Genomic DNA, 15,058 nt, shown 5'->3' on the forward strand with positions numbered 1-15,058 from the left:
CTATGTGTCTCCTGTAAAAACAGGATATCAACTCCCTTTCCAACCACTTTGTTCGCTTTCTCTACTATACTCAGGAACAGCACAATTGAGTTGTTCATTCTGGATGCCACTAACATACATTCACGACCCACTACCTCACCAACCGCCAAACTACAATCCTCCACACTTCCCATAGCCACCACCTTCACTCTGTGATGCCGTGTGTGTGATTCTAGAGCATTAGCTATTAGTCGCCATGATTCCAGTACAAGGACTGGTTTAGGTGCTCAGAATAAATAGGCTTCTCTGTTAATTTCACAACAAAATAAAACTTTAACCCAACAACAACAAAAAAGAAAAAAAATAATCTTTTAAAGCCACGGCGGGCACAAAAGACCACACACTCACCACACCACTCACTCCAATCACTCAACAAACACCCGCACATGCGCGCAAAGAGAGAGAGAGATTTAAAAAATAAAATAAAATTAAAAATCAACACAAAAGAAGTTGAGATTTTGGATGGATGGATGGGAAGATGGGAAGATTTAAATAAAATAAAAAATAAATTAAAAAACTTTTTTTTATTTTTTTTTTTTTTTTTTTTATTGGTTAATATAATTTTGGTTAAACTTTATTTTGAGTCCTTATTAGACATTCTCCTAACTATAAGTAACTTTTCAACTACATGTCAACTAACACTCATTAGTATTAGTAGAATGTTAGGTTAGGGTTATGATCAGCAGAAAAAGTCAACATGTACTTGCAAAGTTACTTGTAGTCAGTAGAATGACCGTTGGAGGAAATAAAGTGTTAGCAGATATTAGGCAAACTCATAATCTAATGACTGGTAGTTGAAATGTAAATACACAGTTACTTATATAGAATGTATAAAGTGGACTAGCAAAATAAAGTGTTCCTATTAATTTTCAATGACCATACTGCATCTTGATGAAAGAGTATGAATAAATATGTATGTATGTATGTATGTATGTATTCATGTATTAAGCAAGCACACACTGCTGAATCATGAAGAAGCAGACCAGGGACATATATTAAAGTCATTTTAGTATTGTTGTTGTTGTTCATATTGTCTGAATGTTGGACTTCACATTAATGGGTCCTATCTGATAATTAATATCTTTAGAAAACTCAAACCATGTCTGTCTTTCTCACCATCCTTCCCCATAATCTCTTTCAATTCTTCATCTCAGTTCACTACTCACAGAGATTCTCATAAGAAATTTGCACATTACGGTTGCCAGGTTGAGCGTAATGGTGCAAAAAGCAGCAAAGACCTCTTTCTATTTAGATAACGCATTTGCACTTAAGCTCCTTACACTGTCACACACAGTGAATGCTGACATAAAGCACAGACAATTAAACAGCACAGCAGAGGGCCATCGATCGGTCACTGTAGAAGCTTCTTTGGATTCATTAGTGCTTCTTAAAAGACAATTACCCCTGCAGTGGCCCTCCTATGGCAGAGATTATGGTCACAGTAAACGGTCATGATCCCTTTATGATCATGGACTGAGTCTGGGAACCAAGACTCTGGGTGCATTAATGACACTATCATGCATACAATTAATTCAGCCCAAACTATTTAACATACAGATCCAATTCAAAATGTTGTAAATAAGTTCAGCTTTGTGCACAGTACCAATTTTGGTGTCATTATTATAATTCAAGTTTCACTATTACCTTAACTGTTTTCATTCATTCATTCATAAATAAATAAATGCATCTGTTCTATTTATAAATTCACCCATTCCCACAAAGTACTGAGTTCTATGACCCATAATGCCCTGCTTTTAGCACTTTACATTGAGACATTGCACATCAAGTTCATGTTTTGCTTAGCCAAATGATTCACAAGTGCAAGGAAGGCGGCAACTCATCTGAGATAGAACTTTCCAGAAGTACTTTGCTTCCAAAGGCATTCTCCCTTTTGCTCCACTGGCTCAAAGATGAGTGTGATTTCAAGTGGAAAAACACAACGAGACGGGGCTGCCGCGCTGTTTACAGTGGGTATTAGGGCGTAAAAGAAGCTAAAGAATTAGGCATAAGGGGATGAGTGGATGGGGATCTATTCATTTTTCAAGGCGTTTTAACTTCTGCGGGTGAACAATCGAAAGAGAGGGGGAGAATGCAGCACACACCAAGCGAGGGCAACTTATCACTGGCTTTTTATTCCATGCATACCTGTCGAACAGCTGGGAATAACATTAATATTTATAGAAACCAAAGACCAGGGAGGATTTACCATACTTTTAAAATCCATTTCCCCCACTTAATGCCCTTATCAGGCTCCCACTTCCCTCTTTCTTTCTTTCAAAAGCATTTATATCAGTTACTTACTGCTGTACTGAACCGAAAGGTTTGGAGGCTGGTGGCTGGAAGAGAACAAGAAAGTGAACAGATGCCCTCCTTTTCATATTCTCTTTTGAAAAAATATATAAAATAAATAATAAAAAAGAAATCCTGTTGTGCACAGTAGCAAACACAGGTCAATTTAAAGTTTGCAAAATGCATTTGAGAGGGTTCAATGGCGGTTTGTGACTCCTATGGGGGTCAACAGCAGTACCGCAAGTGGTCCGTCAATTATTGATTAAATATCAAAATACTTATGTATAAATATTTGCACACACACACGCACACACTAAATAACTTCAAGCAAAAAATTAAAAAGGTAAAGTTCAGCTAAATATTTAATTTGATAATAATCGTTTTAATGGGGTTTCAATGTAACCGTCATAAAGTATGCATGATAACATTAATATAGTGCTGTAAAGGCCCATTCATACCAATAAATTAACTATAACGATAACGATTAAGATATAGTTCAAAATAACACTCGAGTCCACACTACAGCTATAATGATAACGATATAGAGGAACAATATCGTATAGCATATCGTATAGCATGCAACATAGCATGCTGATGACATCTGCTGGTTAAAGCTGTGTAAATGCAACAATAACAGCAAAAACAAGTTCGATCAATGCGAAGCGGAGTGCCTGCAACCCCTTCAGTCGTGACTTATACAGCCCTGATAAATATTGTCTTTATGAGTGTGTCAGTCAGTAGCGAAGACTTTTACATTAAAAAAAATGAATTTTTGTGAATACGGAACAAGACTTAACTGACAAATGCTTTGACTAGCGATGCCAGTCACGGGAAAACCCCCTTAACTGTTAAAAGGACAAGATAATATGAACATAGGACTGACCTGAAGGAAAATGCTAAATCTGAATGCAGGTAATAAACTCGCTCACTCAATCAATCTCTTTCTCGCAATACTCTTCTACATAATACAGAAAGCTTCAATGAGCAGTATCAATTAAGAACAAACAGTTTACGTTGCTAAGGGTGTTGTGTAGTGATTAAGGTTGGGTTTTGTTTTAATTTTAGCGATCCAGATTCCGATGCTGCTTATCAAATCCGGTTCTTATCGATTCTCGGTTCCGATTCCAATTTTTTTTTTTTTTTTTTTATGGGAAAATACAGCAAATACATCAATAATAATGTTTTTACCTTTTATTCTTGCCACATTTAGGCTTTAACCAGTAGGCTGTAACTGCTTTTGTACCTGAGTGTGAGACGCTGCTATTGCTAATACTAGCTGTATCTGGTGCTTCAGGACTTGCAGCTGGGTTAGAGTTCACATATTGCGTCTTTTGTACACACAAGTTCGTTATTTCAAATGTTTCCAGGCGCGCCCATATGCTTTTCAGAATGCCTCAAGTGCACCGCAGGTCATGTGACAAGAACCAACCGATCAGCTTCGGCCTTTCCATAACAACATCAACAGCTCAGCCGGGTTTTATTTCAAATCTCCACAAATATATCTAGTAAAGCTAATGCAAGGGCTAGGAATCAATTAATCCTTTGATGATACTTCCTCGTCATCTTGCAGAGCGAAGATCATGGTTGCATAGCAACGACAGACACCACGGGAGCTTTGGAAAGGAGGAAAAAAGTGGTGCGGTCGCGCTTTCCACGCATTTTTTAGACGCGACATGTGAATGGCCCCAAACACAGTGCATTCCTTCATTTTAATGCCGTGTTGAAGCAAAAGTCAGTGCCGATTGTAAGGAACTGCGTATGTGCGTGATGAGATAAGGTCTTTGTCGCAGGTCCTAGCAGATAGATACAACATAAAATGCTCACTGCCATTCACCGTGTGAGAATGACTGAAAAAAGTCAGGAATTGATAAACAGAATCGAAATGCGCGCATTGTATCGAATCCCCGGTTCTTTGAAATTTGGAACCGGTTCTAAAATGGAACCAGTTCTCGATACCCAACCCTAGTAGTGATACACAGAACCGTTAGGTGAAGCGGTCATAGCCGTGTTTTATCATAAATAAAACACAGCTATTGACCAATCAGAATCAAGGACAGGAACTAACCGTTTTATAAGAATGCAATAATTTACCAGTATTGAAATACAATAAAGTGTGTGTATGTGTGTGTGTGTGTGTGTGTGTGTGTGTGCGTGTGTGTGTGTGTGTGCTTTTGTTTATATTACATTGTGGGGACCAAATGTCCCCATGATGTAATATAAACCTGAGTTCACCTACATCGTGGGGACCAGCCAGCGGTCCCCACAATGTAAATGGGTTTATAAATCATATAGAATGAGTTTTTGTGAAAAAGTAAAAGTTTGCACAGTTTCCTGTGAGGGTTAGGTTTAGGGGTAGGGGCAGGGTAGGGGGATAGAATGTACAGTTTGTTCAGTGTAAAATGCATTGAAGTCTATGGAAAGTCCCCACAATTCACAAAAACAAACATGTGTGCGTGTGTGTGTGTGTGTGTGTGTGTGTGTGTGTGTGTGTGTGTGTGTGTGTGTGTTCTGACATATATTACATTGTGGGGACCAAATGGCCCCACAATGTAATAAAAACCTGAGATCACCTACGTTGTGGGGTCCAGCCAGCGGTCCCCACGAGGGAAATGGATTAATAAACATACTAAAAGATGTTTTTTTGAAAATGTAAAAATGCAGAATGTTTCCTGTGATGGTTAGGTTTAGGGATAGGGGTAGGGTAGGGGGATAGGAAGTATGGTTTGTACAGTATAAAAACCATTAAGCCTATGGAGAGACCCCACTAAGATAGGTGCGCCTGTTTGTGTGTGTGTGTGTGTGTGTGTGTGTGTGTGTGTGTGTGTGTGTGTGTGTTTCATACATCCAATTTTGCATAACAGTAATAGCTTTTGTTTGTTTTACACTTGCTTACAACACTCTACTGGATATTTCACAAGGCAATTGCTCTTTCTGTGATTATCAAATATGCATTCATTGAACATGCAAAAGAGGCCGCAAACATAAAAGAGAGAAAGTCAAGTCACAATAAACAAACGTCAAAAGAAAAATAAATAAAATGCATAAGAGGAAAGAACAGAGAAGGGACAAGAAGAGATATTAATTGCATTCTGCATGGCAGTTGCCAGAATTGATGTAGTTTTTCAAACAGGCAGGTTTAACAGTGCAGAAGAGTAATTTGTCGCAGTCAGTAGGATAATAAAGTCCACCAACTGAAACAATTACCAAACCTCCACGACCCTTCACACCATGTGTGAACCCTTTAAAATATTCATACAATACTGTTCAAATTTTGGTTTTGATGAGACTTTTTATTTTATTTACTTCTTTTATTTCTTATTTATTTTTTTAAAGAAGACTTCTATGCTCACCAGATACATGTATGTGTTCAAAATCAAGTAAAAACAGCAGAACTGTGTAATAGTATTACTAATATCATTATTAATTAATTATTTTAAATAATAATAATAATGTATTATATAATTTATATATAAAGACACCCATTAGCCTGGCATTAAAAATATTATTCCAGCATATCTGACATCGAATACACTCTAATGAAGCCGTTTACACAATCAGCTATTAAAAGCTCCCAAACTGGGGCTCCAGTCTCCCGCAGATGTTCCCACTGGGCTTAGCGACGGCTTCCTAATTTCTCACTGCAGCTTAACTAAGAGCGGAGTCCAAAGAGCACATAAAGACCCCAGCTGCTAACAAGATGTTTCCCTCTCTACTGTTTAATTACACATCTAACAAACAATTAATGGGATCAATAAAGGGGGTGACGTGAAAAGTGCCACTAGTGCTCGGAGTGGGGAGAGTGAAAGAAAGAAAGAAAGAAAGAAAGAAAGAAAGAAAGAAAGAAAGAAAGAAAGAAAGAAAGAAAGAAAGAAAGAAAGAAAGAAAGAAAGAAAGAAAGAAAGAAAGAAAGAAAGAAAGAAAGAAAGAAAGAAAGAAAGAAAGAAAGAAAGAAAGAAAGAAAGAAAGAACAATTAAAGAGACACTAACAGGCTAAAGATGCTTTAACAGACCTCACGAGTTGCTGAATAATTTGAGGTCAGTTGAGGTCAGTTCTCTAGAGAGCAATGTATAGCAATTTAGCCGTGAGCCTATCTAGCTTCACAGGTTTTAAGTGGCTGATAACAGGATCCATTTGAATGTGTATGTGTGTGCGCGTGTGTGAAATTAAAGCAAAAAAAAATGTTTGTCCTTTGAGTCACCTAAAATCTTCCATGCACTCTGTTCAAACGACTTGATTTGCAGAGCAAAAGAAAAGCCCATCAAAACATTCCCTCTAGAGCTGTGCGATATGACGATATATATTGTTACCACAAAATAAAATGTCTATCGTTAGAGATTTTGCTATGTCGTATATATCATAGTATGTAAAAATATTGCACCTCAAAGTGATGAAATGCATGAATGAGAATATAAAGAGCGGGACATGCTTGATGTTAAAAGAGTTAGAAGCGCAATATATCCTGAAAAGGAACTCTGTGCAGCGCTCGTGCTGACTGGCACGCTGCCAAAATGCGCACATGAAACCTGCCTCTCCCAGAAGGCGATCATGGTTTAGAAACAAGTGGTTTTTAAGTGCAATTAGCAGCGAAAGACAACTCATTTCAGCATATGCACGCACTCTCTGAGAGACTGTATCTCAGCGCTGTCTGAAAGACACGCGTCACGAAACCGCTGCTCATAGAACATGTGAGAACTGAACCGAGTACTTTTTGACGCCTAATTGGGCTTGAACAGTTAAATACACATACCTATGTCCCAAAGTAACCACGTATTTGCAAGTAAACAGAGCCATTTCTGTCTTAAGTGAAGGTACAGTTGAGAAAGACAAGCTTCGAGTTAATGGATCGATGCAGTCAGTCTTAAAGGGACAGCATCCAAATTTACCTGCTGTCATTATTCATGCTAATCAAGCAGTAAAAAAGAGAGAAAATCTCTCACTGCTTGCTTTTGTAACTTTAATAAGAATAAATGTATATTTAATTTACACAGCAAATACTGCATTGTTTTCTATACCTTTGATTATTTTTTAACATGATCTAGTGCTTGAAGTTTTTTCATGTATGTCTATTTAATCTTTCTTTGTTCTATTGTAGTTTTTCTTCTTTGCTCTTTCTTTATCACAGTTTATTTGTCTTCAGTAAGCTTAAGAGATTTTTAGGCTATTTCTTTTCCCTTAAATTATAATGAAATTGATGATAATTATTAAATTTCAATGCAATGGAAAATGTTAATATCATAAGAATCTTATTTAAAGCAAAAATAAATATATTGCACTCTAAAAAAATGCTGGGTTAAAAACAACCCAAGTTGGGTTGAAAATGGACAAACCCAGCGATTGGGTTGTTTAAACCCAACTGTTGGGTTAAATGTTTGCCCAACCTGCTGGGTAGTTTTATTTAACCCAACTATTGACTATATGGCCGACTTAAAATGAATCTAAAATGAAATTAAAATGTTAATTTATTAAACATATTAATAAACGTTAAGATATTTTGTTTTCAAGATATTTTGGGTTCATTTTAAGTAAGCAATACTGTAATTTTTAAACAAGAGATAAGTTAAGTAAAACTACCCAGCAGGTTGGGCAAACATTTAACCCAACTGCTGGGTTAAAACAACCCAATCGCTGGGTTTGTCCATTTTCAACCCAACTTGGGTTGTTTTTAACCCAGCATTTTTTAGAGTATGAGATATATATCATTATTGTGATATAAAATTACTCGTATCATGATATAAGATTTTGGTCATATCGCCCAGCCCTACTCCCCTCTCAAACACACATCCAGCATTACTACCGTCTCTGTCACTCCTCTGTTTTCAGACTCCCATTTCCTCCTGCCAGATAACAATTATATTTGTTATTCATGCAATGCACTCTCTTTCCCCACCCCTCCTGTTAGAGGTTATTGTGGCCAAGGATTTTTCTCAATCCATGTGTTTAAATAGACTCCTAAGGTGAATTTGCTCCAAGGCTGGCTGATACCGTTGCAAACAAACAAACAAATAAATAAATAAATTTATATTCAATATTATGGAATTCAATATAAAAATATGTGAATGAAGGGGTGCAATCCAAAAATGAAATAAAAGGTACATTTCTTAATTTCTTTGGTGATTTAATAATTAATTAAATTATATTTTATATATTTTATTAATAATTTAAATATGTGTTTAAATGTCAAATATTTCAACATTTATTTAATGATGTAATTCTGAGTAATTTGGCCCTCTATTTAAAAATACAAAACCACCAACAACAACAATAATAATAATACCACCATGAACAAATTCACAATAAATTGCAAACATCAGTATTAACAATTGAATTGGATTGTTTGGATGACAGCATTTTGTGACAACTTTCCAGTGCGATCAAAATTTGTTAGCAGTTGCGCTGACGCTACCACCATAGCATTGTCCAACATCAAATGACAAATGTAATGAAAGTGGAATGAAATTGCGCTACTCATTTGTGCTTCACGGACCGTTTATCAATTTGGACCAATGTCAGTGCAGCGCGAGCCGCGAGCTACTCACAAGCCGATCTTGATCATGCGACACTGTTACTACATAGCGCTGGGAGATCCAGTAAAGAAAGCATTTAAATTCACCACAGAATTAATAACTTCGCTGTGAGATCTAGTGAGAAGCATTCAAATACGGTGCAGAGTTCTCCGTTATTAATCGTAGATATAAGACCAAACAGTACTGACGTGGAAACCAAGAGAAACATTGTACCATGAATGAACAAGATATAGAGGGCTTTCTGTCCACAAATTAGCAACATTCACCATGGATTTAATGTATTAACACTAACTGTAACCGTGGAACTTTGGCAGGAATAGTAAAATGCTTTCAAGCACTTCACACATCTTTTTCCAGCACTTCAAAAATCTGTTATCATATTTAAATGCTATTTTTAATGTCATGACCAAAACATTATTTGTTCATCCTTCATAGATTACCCCCATTTATAAAACTAAAAGTTTCAATGTGTAGGAAAACTCACACTTCTTCAAAAATAAAAGAGACATTAAATTACCATTGTAACCAGTAGCTGGCTGCCATTTCCTTACCCCAACATATATTTTCAATCGTTTTGCTTTTGAATTATTATTTAGACATAATGAATGATAATGCTGCCCTCAAATGTTAATCTGGAGCCTTGCGAACTCAAAATAAAACTGCACATAGTAATGTCTATGTGAATAACTGCGCTGCAGGTTGATTCAAAGTGTGTCCCTATTTTTTTCTGCTTGTGCTCCTAAAATGTTCAGTAATTGATTGCATTTTTAAATGACATTGGTTATAGTTTTTTTTTTTTTTTTTTTTTTTTTTTATGTATGTTTGTTTGTTTGTTTGTTTGTTTTGTTTTTTAATGAAATACACTTATTCTGTAAAAACACATTAAATATATTTAATTGTTTTTTCTTTGAGCATCAAATCAGCATATTAGAATGATTTCTGAAGGACCATGTGAAGGAATAAATTAAAATGTATAAATATTTTAACATACATTAAAAATAGTTAAAGTGTAATAATATTTCACAATATAACTGATTTTACTGTATTTTTGATCATATAAATACAGCCTTGGTGAGCATAAGACACATGAAAAAAAAAAAAGTACTTACCCCAAACTTTTTAAAGGTATAATGCAATTAATTATACCAAATTTAATGTGTTAAACTGACAGCACTAATTAAAAAACTAAATTATTCACATAAAGCCACATCATTCAAAGTTATCAACTCAACCTTTTTTTTTTTTTTTTTTTTTTTTTTTTTTTGGGGGGGGGGGGGGGGTACTCAAGTAAGCTAAACAACATCTCTGTTCTAACGTTCTCATAATATTGTCACAAGACAGAGGGAATGCAAAACTACTCTAATGAGCATTTTCTAGTTTAATCGTGGAAATAGTCTAATGCATGCTCTTTAGGAAATGTAATGGCCAAATAAAAAGCACATTAACATCAATCACAATGTTCCTTAAGTTTATATTGCCAGCAAAACAGGCTCGGCTCCAGCTCTAGCTCTGCATTCAAAATCCAACAAAACCCACTGTGCTGTCAAAATGGGACTAATGCACAATCACTGTCAATATATTAATATATGACACAATATATTATAACATCATATAATATTACATTAAAATATAATAATATGTTGGTAACACTTTACAATAAGGTTTATTAGTTAAATTAACTAATAATGAATTGCACTTATACAGCATTTATTAATCTTTTTTCATGTTAATTTTAACATTTACTTTTAACATTTATGGATGCATTATTAAAATATTGTTAATATTAGTTTTTGCACTGTGAACTAACATGAACAAACAATGAACAACTGTATTTTCATTAACTAACATTAACAAAGATTAGTAAATACAGTAACAAATGTATTGCTCAAGGTTACTGAGGTTCAAGTTAATTAATATGTTAATTGATGTTTAATAAATGAACCTTATTGTAAAGTGTTACCAATTTATTTAACATATCATCCAACCCCACACACTGTCAACTGTGTTCATGAAACACTGTATGATTCAACATGGCCTAAACAACATTACTCCAGATTTAAATGGGTCCTTGATTATGATTTCACTTTTATAACTTTAGTTAATGTGTAATGTTGCTGTTAGAGTATAAACAACATCTGTAAAGTTACGATGCTTAAGGTTCAATGCAAAGAGAGATATTTTCTTTTACAGAAGTCGCTTTTTAAGGACTACAACTAAACAGCTGGTAGGAACTTCAACAAGATTCTTCCTGGTTTGGTGACATCATAAACCCTAAAATTTACATAAACCCTGCCACCAGGAACACGCAACAAAGGGGGCGATGCCATGTCGATTTGCTTTAGAGAAGTTGTTGTAGTGTTGTAGTGTTTTTTACCATGATGTCATTTTACGCCGGACTGCTTCACAAACGAGGGTCAATTCAACACTGGATTTACACAAAAAATTGGCGGCAGCGATTCGCTTTTTTATTGAGTAAATCACTTAAAGCATTAGTTCACTTTCAAATAAAATTTTCCTGATAATTTATTCACCCCCATGTCATCCAAGATGTTCATGTCTTTCTTTCTTCAGTCAAAATGAAATTAAGGTTTTTTATGAAAACATTCCAGGATTTTCTCCTTATAGTGGACTTCAATGGCCTACAAATGGTTGAAGGTCAAAATTACAGTTTCAGTGCAGCTTCAAAGGGCTTTAAATGATAACCGGTGAGGAATAAGGGTCTTATCTAGCGAAACGATCTGTCGTTTAAAAAAAAAAAACTGTATATGCTTTATATAAACAAATGATTGCCTTCCAAGTGCTTCCGCTAAAGTGCACTTTCATATTCTTCAAAAAGCTTAAGCTGTGTGTCCATGCCTTCCCTATTCTACTTACAGAAAAAATGGAACTGGCGCTGTGTCCGTTCCGTATATACAATAGGGAAGCCGTAGGACATACTGCGTAAGCATTTTGATGAATACGAAAGTGCGGTTTTGGCGGAAGCACTTGGAAGCATATAAATTTACATTTTTTTTCCGAAAATGATTGATCGTTTCGCTAGATAAGACCCTTATTCCTCGTCTGGTATCGTTTAAAACCCTTTGAAGCTGCACTGAAACTGTAATTTTGACCTTCAACCGTTTGGAGGACATTGATGTCCATTATAGGGAGAATAATCCTGGAATGTTTTCATCAAAAACCTTAATTTTGTTTTCGACTGAAGAAAGAAAGACATGAACATCCTGGATGACATGGGGGTGAGTAAATTATCAGGAAAATTGTATTTGAAAATGAACTAATCCTTTAAATCGTTCATTCAGCCAATATGTTCAAAAGTCGGATTAATTTAGGAAGAAAACAAACACCCATGTGAATACTTTTGTCATTGATAATTACAGACACTATTGAAAAATGAACTAACAAAACAGACAGCCGTTTTGCTAACTGGTTACAGTTACAGTGATAGTTATGGCTAAATTGCAATGGATTAGCTAGCTAAAATATATGTGGAGTGTATTACACAACATTCTCATACCTCCTTCTCAGTACATGCTTTATTCTTTTTAACGTCCCTCTTTGACCAGCAGTTTAATACAGTTGGCTGGGCAGCGGTTCTCTTCATTTTTGGTGCTACCAGTGCTCTCTCATAAAAACAGTAGAGCACCACTCGCGTTGTTTTGGTGAAAGTGTGTCACGCATTGGTTGGGCGTTACCAAGCGGTTCAATGGAGGGGGAGTATGTTTTTGTTTAATTTATTATGACAAACACATATTTGATTAGAACCAAAATTATTGTTAAAAAATAAATGAATTCTACATATTTTTCATTTGATCTACTGTGATTTTCATGTTTACCCCACACATGCACATGCACACACATGCACAAACACACACACACACACACACACACACAAACCACGCCCCTGCCACTAACCATTCAGAAATCTCCAGTTGCATTCTAAAAGTTGCAACTTCTGGAGTCCCTCCATCAGTGTCTGACTCCGGTTTGAACAATGTAAGGCTGAACACCACTACTGCCATTCGTCATTTTGGCTGCATGAGATTCTCCAGCTTTGTTGTTGAGCAACCGAAGCGCAAGCTGTTAAAGCTCCGCCCCTTTCTAGAACAGCAGCACACATGTGTTTAAAGGGACACACAAAAACAGTGTTTTTGCTCACACTGAAATAGAGGCAAATTTTACAAGCTATAATAAATGATCTGTGGGGTATTTTGAGCTGAAACTTCACCAGAGACCTATATTACATCTTGTGAAAACATAATAGGTCCCCTTTAAAACAGGAGCATCACTGAATTTGGCAGTGTGTAACAAGGAGAATTGTTTGACCCAAAGGAGTTCCAGATGACTTGGATTCAACATAGGACAGACACTGTAGTTTTGTCATGGAATGATGCAGCTTTCAGTGTGTTTGTGTGTGTGTGTGTGTGTGTGTGTGTGTGTGCGCGCTACAAGAAATGTGTTTCATCAGTCAATGTCACACACAGTGATGGCACTATTTGTCTGTGCCTGCTTGACTTCCTGTACAGACACACAAACAGACACACACGCTGATAAAAGTTTGCCATTAAACACCACTCTGGCCCTCAAGCCTGAGGGACATCTTCATTCAATAGAAAGAGAAGAGAAAATTCTAGTCATGTCCCGCACCCCCTCCCCCCACACACACACACTTTTTTTTTTTTTTTCACCACAATGTGGACAGTGCTTCTGGGAGTACAATACTACAGAGTTCACAAAGTTTACTTTTTTTAGTTGTTGCATTGCTCTTTCAAAAATAAAACTGACACATCCACACACCTTTCAGCATCTGGCTTCACACTGCCCCTCTCTTTCTCCGTCCCTCAAATCACATGCTCGGCTCTCTGATGTGTTGAACTTTTTAAAACTAGGCCACTTTCAAAAATAAAGCAACGGGAGAGAGAGACATTTTATCTGATCCTATAAGCTATAATCTTATCTAGCCGAGCATGAAAAATGCTTATTCTCACATCCCCCCTAGTCTTACGTGCAGGGATGCTTGATTACGCCATTAATCATGTACAGAGAGAAAAGTAAGAAAATGTGCAGTTGAGAAAGCAGGGCACTTTGTGAGCCAGGCGTCATGGTTCCAGTGAAGTTTTTATATATGTGTGAGATGTTCGGTTGGAGACTGAGTTCAATTTGGAGGAATAGGTTTGCTAAAAATGTTGTTATTTACTTACACCAGTGTCTTTCCAAAACAATGTCACACTCTTGCATCTATAGTTCATTGAAGAACCTTGAACATTACTGGTACCTTTCCATTCCACAATAAGGTTCTTTATAGTGGAAAAAGGTTCTTAAGATTAATAAAAAGTGTTTCACACTATGGAAAAAAGAGGCTCTTTTAAGAACGGTTCCATAAAAGGTTATTTAAGGAACCTAAAATTGTTCTTTAATGACATCAAAAAAAATAAATAAATAAATAAAATAAATTATTTTTTTTTTCCTATTTTCAGTTGTCATTTTAATTTTAGTTTAAGTTTTAGTAAGTTTGTTAAATGCTTTTGTCATTTTTTTATGATTTGTTGTACATTTCTATTTATTATTATTATTATTATTATTATTATTATTAATCGTTTAAAGAGATAGTTCACCCAAAAATGAAATTTCTGTCATCATACTCACCTTCAAATTGTACCGAACCTGTATGAATTTCTTTCTTCTGCTGAACACAAAATAATATATTTTGAAGAATATGGGTAAAATTAACCTATTTATCTAAAAGACTGCAACTCAATGGAATAATTCATCCACAAATCAGATGTTGTTTCTTCTCTGATAAATGCTTATTAACTCGCTAAAGAGTGCAAGGGTGAAGCTCAAGGATTTAAATTGTACTGAATCTGGTATGTTTGCTCAAGCTCAGATGTGCACAGGCAACTAACATGTTTGTAATAGATGTTCATACTAAACATACTAAAAGTACTTAAAGACATGAAGGCATGAGTGGTGGTCGTAGAAAGAAAGATGGTCTGTTGCTATGACGATGGCTTTGTGCAGGTTAGTGTGTGTGAGTATTCGGTTCAGAGCCGATATGTGAAAGAATACTGTAAGTGTAACTCCACACAACCCATGATAGAGGAAAAAAAAAAAAAAAAAACAGGTGGACAAAGCTCCATAAGAGCATTCTTGATTATCTTTATGAAATTTTCAGCTGGAGATGTTTTCAAATCTGCAGACAAACCAA

At 35.8% G+C, this 15,058-nt stretch overlaps 1 protein-coding gene across 2 annotated transcripts in view; it reads right to left on the minus strand.

Moving 5' to 3' along the window:
- The window catches only part of ctnna2 (catenin (cadherin-associated protein), alpha 2), a 575,983-nt gene that overhangs the window by 365,640 nt on the left and 195,285 nt on the right, over positions 1 to 15,058 (minus strand). The gene's annotated exons all lie outside the window — the stretch shown is intronic.

Source organism: Chanodichthys erythropterus, chromosome 12, assembly GCF_024489055.1.
Source record: "Chanodichthys erythropterus isolate Z2021 chromosome 12, ASM2448905v1, whole genome shotgun sequence".
Taxonomy (NCBI): Eukaryota; Metazoa; Chordata; class Actinopteri; order Cypriniformes; family Xenocyprididae; genus Chanodichthys; species Chanodichthys erythropterus.